Source organism: Hoplias malabaricus, chromosome 17, assembly GCF_029633855.1.
Source record: "Hoplias malabaricus isolate fHopMal1 chromosome 17, fHopMal1.hap1, whole genome shotgun sequence".
Classification (NCBI taxonomy): domain Eukaryota; kingdom Metazoa; phylum Chordata; class Actinopteri; order Characiformes; family Erythrinidae; genus Hoplias; species Hoplias malabaricus.
In genome coordinates, this window is record NC_089816.1 from 21,292,149 (window position 1) to 21,300,994 (window position 8,846).

Consider the following 8,846-nt stretch of genomic DNA (forward strand, 5'->3'; position numbering starts at 1 on the left):
TGTATTTCTTTAGACATCTCTCTTGAGATTCCAATTCTATTTTGTCGACCACTTCCTTCTTAAGATTTCCTGCATGATCTCCTCATTCCAGCACAAAGTCTCCTCCCTTCCTTCCTCTGTCCATACAACAAACACAGTACCTGTAGCCGATTCCCTCACTGCTTTTGCAGTCTCTGCCCATCTGTCCATCACCTCGTCCACCCCACCTAGCATCTGCCTCACCTCCTCCCTGAATCACACACCGTACTGTTCTTACTTTAACGTCCACCATCTGATCTGTGATTTAGCCCTCACCCACTTCCTTTTCTTCACCTCCAAATACATCCTACCTACCACCACCATCTGATGATGCCTTGCTATACTTCACCCCTGCCACCACCTTACAGTCACTAAATTACTTCAGGTTGCTTCGCCTGCATAAAACATAGTCCACATGTGTAGACCTTCCTCCACTCTTAAATGTCACCCTATGCTCTTCCTTCTTCTGAAAATAAGTACTTACTACTGCCATTTGCATTTTTTGGGGCAAATTCTACCACCATATCATCTACCTCTCTCCTTTTACCAGTCATAGTGCTAACGTTCAGTGTTTCCATTCTCACCTCCACCTTCCTCACCCTCTTCTTTATTTTGTCTCTCAACTCTTGTTCCCCCTCTCCTTCTCCTCCTGTGACCAACAGTATCCCAATTTCCACTGGTACACTGGCAGGAAACAATCCCAATGGTGGACATTGTTAACCCGGGCCTTCTCTGATCCGATATGGAACTCTTGTTAGTGATCTGCATTGTTAATTTGACATAGTTTATACAAAAGATAATCTTTCTGACACAACCCTCCCTATGTATACACGCTTGGGACCAGCATTACAATGCAATGTATTTCAGTGGCTAGGTTATGATTTGTCTGCCTACATTTACGCATATTGTGAGTTCCAGGAGGACAGTACAATTGAGACGGAGGAGAGTGAAAGCACTTGATGAAGCAGCACAGAATGTCATCAGTGCCACTATCAACACCAATGTATTGGAAGGTATCTCTAAACTCATATAAAGGTAAATCTAGTATAATCTTTTCTTCAAGATTAAATTGTGCATTATGTTTTTTTTTTTTTTTTGCCTGTGTAGTTCACTTAATGTTTTAAATTAGCAGCCTTTAAGCAGTTGTAGAGTAGTTATTTGTAATATAAGGAGTACTGGTAAAATTCAGCTTTTTATTTTTATTTTCTGCTAAATGCTAATGTGTTTTTAAAACTTTTCAATTTTTGAACTGAAGCTAGGTTATGCATAATATGTAGATTAAAATAAAAGATTGTGTATTCATTAAATTACACTGATAGTCTCATTTGTGGTTACCAAATGTTTAATATTAAATTGTGATATTTCATTAACTGTAGGCTGTTTTACTGTTGTTTGAAATCTCTGTAGAAGGCATGAGAGGACACCGCTGACATGATGGACATGGTAGAACAAACCCCCTGAGCTTCCGGTCCTGTGCTCAGCGCTGGAGCTCCGTCCTCTGACTTGGAGGTATTTAAAAAGGTTTCATATACATATAGTCACTGAAATAGGTTTTAGTGAGGCAGGTCACTGTGGTCAGTTGAAGTTAATTTCTCTGGTACAAAATTGTGATAGTTCATTGCTTTTGGGTGAGGCCTTAGGGATGGTACTGGTTACACATACTCTCAGGTCGTACGTTGTGGGGACCCTCTCAGGACGGAACTATTGAAAAGGTTTTGGTCAAATGTGCACACACACACTGTCAGGTCTTGCATAGTGGGGTCCCCGTTTAGGGAGAAACACCTACTAAAGCAGTACACGCACAGGTCAATATACAGACAGTTTATCTGAACTACAGTGTACATTACCCCATGACTGATGTCACTGAGGGTCTAGTTTGAATTTGTTATTATTTTCTTTTCTGACACAGCTCTTTAAGCTTATATTAGTGACACACACTGTCAGGTCTAGCATAGAGGGGTCCCCTTCTAGGGAGACACTCCTACTATAGCAGTACACTCACAGGTCAATATACAGACAGTGTTTCTGAACTACACTGTACATTACCTCATGACTGATGTCACTGAGGGTTTAGTTTGAATTTGTTATTATTTTCTTTTATGACACAGCTCTTTAAGCTTATATTAGTGACACACACTGTCAGGTCTAGCCTAGTGGGGTCCCCGTTTAGGGAGACACACCTACTAAAGCAGTACACTCACAGGTCAATATACAGACAGTTTATCTGAACTACAGTGTACATTACCCCATGACTGATGTCACTGAGGGTTTAGTTTGAATTTGTTATTATTTTCTTTTCTGACACAGCGCTTTAAGCTTATATTAGTTACACACACTGTCAGGTCTTGCATAGTGGGGTCCCCGTTTAGGGAGAAACACCTACTAAAGCAGTACACTCACATCTCAATATACAGACAGCTTTTCCGAACTACAGTGTACGTTACCTCATGACTGATGTCACTGAGGGTCTAGTTTGAATTTGTTATTATTTTCTTTTCTGACACAGCTCTTTCAGGTTATATTAGTGACACACACTGTCAGGTCTAGCATAGAGGGGTCCCCTTCTAGGGAGACACTCCTACTATAGCAGTACACTCACAGGTCAATATACAGACAGCGTTTCTGAACTACAGTGTACATTACCTCATGACTGATGTCACTGAGGGTCTAGTTTAAATTGGTTATTTACTTTTCTGATTCAGCTCTTTCAGGTTGTATTGGCGGTTGTATTGGTGGTATAATCTGAAATTGTTACTTGTGTCAGGACAAATGTGTCTTACGCTTTTTTAATACCATGGTGTATCCATGTCAAGTCAATTTGACTCAGCAATTGTTTAACTGATGAGAGATTAAACATGTTGTAAAATGTATTGCACTTTAAATACTAATGTATTTGTGTGTGGTGTTCACCGAAATGTTTTACTGTTGTTTGAAATCTCTGTAGAAGGCATGAGAGGACACCACTGACACGATGGACATGGTAGAACAAACCCACTGAGCTTCCGGTCCTGTGCTCAGCGCTGGAGCGCCGTCCTCTGACTTGGAGGTATTTAAAAAGGTTTCATATACATATAGTCACTGAAATAGGTTTTAGTGAGGCAGGTCACTGTGGTCAGTTGAAGTTAATTTCTCTGGTACAAAATTGTGATAGTTCATTGCTTTTGGGTGAGGCCTTAGGGATGGTACTGGTTACACATACTCTCAGGTCGTACGTTGTGGGGACCCTCTCAGGACGGAACTATTGAAAAGGTTTTGGTCAAATGTGCACACGCACACTGTCAGGTCTTGCATAGTGGGGTCCCCGTTTAGGGAGAAACACCTACTAAAGCAGTACACGCACAGGTCAATATACAGACAGTTTATCTGAACTACAGTGTACATTACCCCATGACTGATGTCACTGAGTGTCTAGTTTGAATTTGTTATTATTTTCTTTTCTGACACAGCTCTTTAAGCTTATATTAGTGACACACACTGTCAGGTCTAGCATAGTGGGGTCCCCGTTTAGGGAGACACACCTACTAAAGCAGTACACTCACAGGTCAATATACAGACAGTTTATCTGAACTACAGTGTACATTACCCCATGACTGATGTCACTGAGGGTCTAGTTTGAATTTGTTATTATTTTCTTTTCTGACACACCTCTTTAAGCTTATATGAATGACACACACTGTCAGGTCTAGCATAGAGGGGTCCCCTTCTAGGGAGACACTCCTACTATAGCAGTACACTCACAGGTCAATATACAGACAGCGTTTCTGAACTACACTGTACATTACCTCATGACTGATGTCACTGAGAGTTTAGTTTGAATTTGTTATTATTTTCTTTTCTGACACAGCGCTTTAAGCTTATATTAGTTACACACACTGTCAGGTCTTGCATAGTGGGGTCCCCGTTTAGGGAGACACACCTACTAAAGCAGTACACTCACAGGTCAATATACGGACAGTTTATCTGAACTACAGTGTACATTACCCCATGACTGATGTCACTGAGGGTTTAGTTTGAATTTGTTATTATTTTCTTTTCTGACACAGCGCTTTAAGCTTATATTAGTTACACACACTGTCAGGTCTTGCATAGTGGGGTCCCCGTTTAGGGAGAAACACCTACTAAAGCAGTACACGCACAGGTCAATATACAGACAGTTTATCTGAACTACAGTGTACATTACCCCATGACTGATGTCACTGAGGGTCTAGTTTGAATTTGTTATTATTTTCTTTTCTGACACAGCTCTTTAAGCTTATATTAGTGACACACACTGTCAGGTCTAGCATAGAGGGGTCCCCTTCTAGGGAGACACTCCTACTATAGCAGTACACTCACAGGTCAATATACAGACAGTGTTTCTGAACTACACTGTACATTACCTCATGACTGATGTCACTGAGGGTTTAGTTTGAATTTGTTATTATTTTCTTTTATGACACAGCTCTTTAAGCTTATATTAGTGACACACACTGTCAGGTCTAGCCTAGTGGGGTCCCCGTTTAGGGAGACACACCTACTAAAGCAGTACACTCACAGGTCAATATACAGACAGTTTATCTGAACTACAGTGTACATTACCCCATGACTGATGTCACTGAGGGTTTAGTTTGAATTTGTTATTATTTTCTTTTCTGACACAGCGCTTTAAGCTTATATTAGTTACACACACTGTCAGGTCTTGCATAGTGGGGTCCCCGTTTAGGGAGAAACACCTACTAAAGCAGTACACGCACAGGTCAATATACAGACAGTTTATCTGAACTACAGTGTACATTACCCCATGACTGATGTCACTGAGGGTCTAGTTTGAATTTGTTATTATTTTCTTTTCTGACATAGCTCTTTCAGGTTATATTAGTGACACACACTGTCAGGTCTAGCATAGTGGGGTCCCCGTTTAGGGAGAAACTCCTACTATAGCAGTACACTCACATCTCAATATACAGACAGCTTTTCCGAACTACAGTGTACGTTACCTCATGACTGATGTCACTGAGGGTCTAGTTTGAATTTGTTATTATTTTCTTTTCTGACACAGCTCTTTCAGGTTATATTAGTGACACACACTGTCAGGTCTAGCATAGAGGGGTCCCCTTCTAGGGAGACACTCCTACTATAGCAGTACACTCACAGGTCAATATACAGACAGCGTTTCTGAACTACAGTGTACATTACCTCATGACTGATGTCACTGAGGGTCTAGTTTAAATTGGTTATTTACTTTTCTGATTCAGCTCTTTCAGGTTGTATTGGCGGTTGTATTGGTGGTATAATCTGAAATTGTTACTTGTGTCAGGACAAATGTGTCTTACGCTTTTTTAATACCATGGTGTATCCATGTCAAGTCAATTTGACTCAGCAATTGTTTAACTGATGAGAGATTAAACATGTTGTAAAATGTATTGCACTTTAAATACTAATGTATTTGTGTGTGGTGTTCACCGAAATGTTTTACTGTTGTTTGAAATCTCTGTAGAAGGCATGAGAGGACACCACTGACACGATGGACATGGTAGAACAAACCCACTGAGCTTCCGGTCCTGTGCTCAGCGCTGGAGCGCCGTCCTCTGACTTGGAGGTATTTAAAAAGGTTTCATATACATATAGTCACTGAAATAGGTTTTAGTGAGGCAGGTCACTGTGGTCAGTTGAAGTTAATTTCTCTGGTACAAAATTGTGATAGTTCATTGCTTTTGGGTGAGGCCTTAGGGATGGTACTGGTTACACATACTCTCAGGTCGTACGTTGTGGGGACCCTCTCAGGACGGAACTATTGAAAAGGTTTTGGTCAAATGTGCACACGCACACTGTCAGGTCTTGCATAGTGGGGTCCCCGTTTAGGGAGAAACACCTACTAAAGCAGTACACGCACAGGTCAATATACAGACAGTTTATCTGAACTACAGTGTACATTACCCCATGACTGATGTCACTGAGTGTCTAGTTTGAATTTGTTATTATTTTCTTTTCTGACACAGCTCTTTAAGCTTATATTAGTGACACACACTGTCAGGTCTAGCATAGTGGGGTCCCCGTTTAGGGAGACACACCTACTAAAGCAGTACACTCACAGGTCAATATACAGACAGTTTATCTGAACTACAGTGTACATTACCCCATGACTGATGTCACTGAGGGTCTAGTTTGAATTTGTTATTATTTTCTTTTCTGACACACCTCTTTAAGCTTATATGAATGACACACACTGTCAGGTCTAGCATAGAGGGGTCCCCTTCTAGGGAGACACTCCTACTATAGCAGTACACTCACAGGTCAATATACAGACAGCGTTTCTGAACTACACTGTACATTACCTCATGACTGATGTCACTGAGAGTTTAGTTTGAATTTGTTATTATTTTCTTTTCTGACACAGCGCTTTAAGCTTATATTAGTTACACACACTGTCAGGTCTTGCATAGTGGGGTCCCCGTTTAGGGAGACACACCTACTAAAGCAGTACACTCACAGGTCAATATACGGACAGTTTATCTGAACTACAGTGTACATTACCCCATGACTGATGTCATTGAGGGTTTAGTTTGAATTTGTTATTATTTTCTTTTCTGACACAGCGCTTTAAGCTTATATTAGTTACACACACTGTCAGGTCTTGCATAGTGGGGTCCCCGTTTAGGGAGAAACACCTACTAAAGCAGTACACGCACAGGTCAATATACAGACAGTTTATCTGAACTACAGTGTACATTACCCCATGACTGATGTCACTGAGGGTCTAGTTTGAATTTGTTATTATTTTCTTTTCTGACACAGCTCTTTAAGCTTATATTAGTGACACACACTGTCAGGTCTAGCATAGAGGGGTCCCCTTCTAGGGAGACACTCCTACTATAGCAGTACACTCACAGGTCAATATACAGACAGTGTTTCTGAACTACACTGTACATTACCTCATGACTGATGTCACTGAGAGTTTAGTTTGAATTTGTTATTATTTTCTTTTCTGACACAGCGCTTTAAGCTTATATTAGTTACACACACTGTCAGGTCTTGCATAGTGGGGTCCCCGTTTAGGGAGACACACCTACTAAAGCAGTACACTCACAGGTCAATATACGGACAGTTTATCTGAACTACAGTGTACATTACCCCATGACTGATGTCACTGAGGGTTTAGTTTGAATTTGTTATTATTTTCTTTTCTGACACAGCGCTTTAAGCTTATATTAGTTACACACACTGTCAGGTCTTGCATAGTGGGGTCCCCGTTTAGGGAGAAACACCTACTAAAGCAGTACACGCACAGGTCAATATACAGACAGTTTATCTGAACTACAGTGTACATTACCCCATGACTGATGTCACTGAGGTTCTAGTTTGAATTTGTTATTATTTTCTTTTCTGATAAAGCTCTTTAAGTTTATATTAGTTACACACACTGTCAGGTCTAGCATAGTGGGGTCCCCTTCTATGGAGACACTCCTACTAAAGCAGTACACTCACAGGTCAATATACAGACAGTTTATCTGAACTACAGTGTACATTACCTCATGACTGATGTCACTGAGGTTCTAATTTGAATTTGTTATTATTTTCTTTTCTGATACAGCTCTTTAAGGTTGTATTGGTGACACACACTGTCAGGTCTAGCATAGAAGGGTCCCCTTCTATGGAGACACTCCTACTAAAGCAGTACACTCACAGGTCAATATACAGACAGTTTATCTGAACTACAGTGTACATTACCTCATGACTGATGTCACTGAGGGTCTAGTTTGAATTTGTTATTATTTTCTTTTCTGACACAGCGCTTTAAGGTTGTATTGGTGACACACACTGTCAGGTCTAGCGTCGTAGGGACCACTTCTAGGAAGACACTCCTACTACAGCAGTACACTCACAGGTCAATATACAGACAGCTTTTTTGAACTACAGTGTATGTTACCTCATGACTGGTGTCACTGAGGGTCTAGTTTGAATTTGTTATTATTTTCTTTTCTGATACAGCTCTTTAAGTTTTTATTGGTGACACACACTGTCAGGTCTAGCGTCGTAGGGACCACTTCTAGGAAGACACTCCTACTACAGCAGTACACTCACAGGTCAATATACAGACAGCTTTTCTGAACTACAGTGTATGTTACCTCATGACTGGTGTCACTGAGGGTCTAGTTTGAATTTGTTATTATTTTCTTTTCTGACACAGCTCTTTCAGTTTGTATTGGTGACACACACTGTCAGGTCTAGCGTCGTAGGGACCACTTCTAGGGAGACACTCCTAGTATAGCAGTACACTCACAGGTCAGTATACAGACAACATTTTCTGAACTACAGTTTACGTTACAGTGTATTTCCCTAAGTAATATGCATTTTCCCCAAGTATTTTTTTTCTTTTCCACAACTGCTGACTAGAATTTCAGCTGGTTCTGATAACTCCTCCACAGCTGCCCATAGTTTTCGGCACCTGATATCGAAGTTCACATGCATGGATGCAGCAAACTTGGCTACAAATCCCATAACACCTATCTCTACTGGTCTTGCATGTGCCTGCCACCCACGTTCTGTACAGTTCCCAAACTTTGTTCGATATTTGGACACTGAAAGCCGTGTTTGGTATTGAACCAACACAGGACACCATTTATTATATTGTTTTGAGGTTAGACTGTAAAAACTTATAGTTTGAAACAGACAGAAGCTCTGCAGGTCTCCCTTAGCCAGAGGGAGGGGCAGGTACTCCACAGAACATGCTTCTCATTGGTCCTCACTTGTATTAACTGTCCATGATTTATTTTTATAAATTGTAATTAGTGAAGTATTTAAAATAGTAAAGCTATAAATGTGTCCCTAAATTTGGTTTCAGAAAGTTG

General features: G+C 40.6%; 1 long non-coding RNA gene across 2 annotated transcripts; it reads left to right on the forward strand.

Annotated features, from left to right (window-relative positions):
* The first annotated feature begins 713 nt into the window (after positions 1-713).
* LOC136674008 (uncharacterized) lies at positions 714-8,249 on the forward strand. Of its 2 annotated transcripts, none has more exons than XR_010795993.1 (3): positions 714-1,053; positions 1,426-1,527; positions 8,186-8,249. It is a non-coding gene; the product is annotated as an uncharacterized lncRNA (long non-coding RNA). The 2 variants fall into 2 exon arrangements; XR_010795992.1 differs by lacking the exon at positions 8,186-8,249 and adding an exon at positions 2,963-3,064.
* Positions 8,250-8,846: the final 597 nt, after the last annotated feature.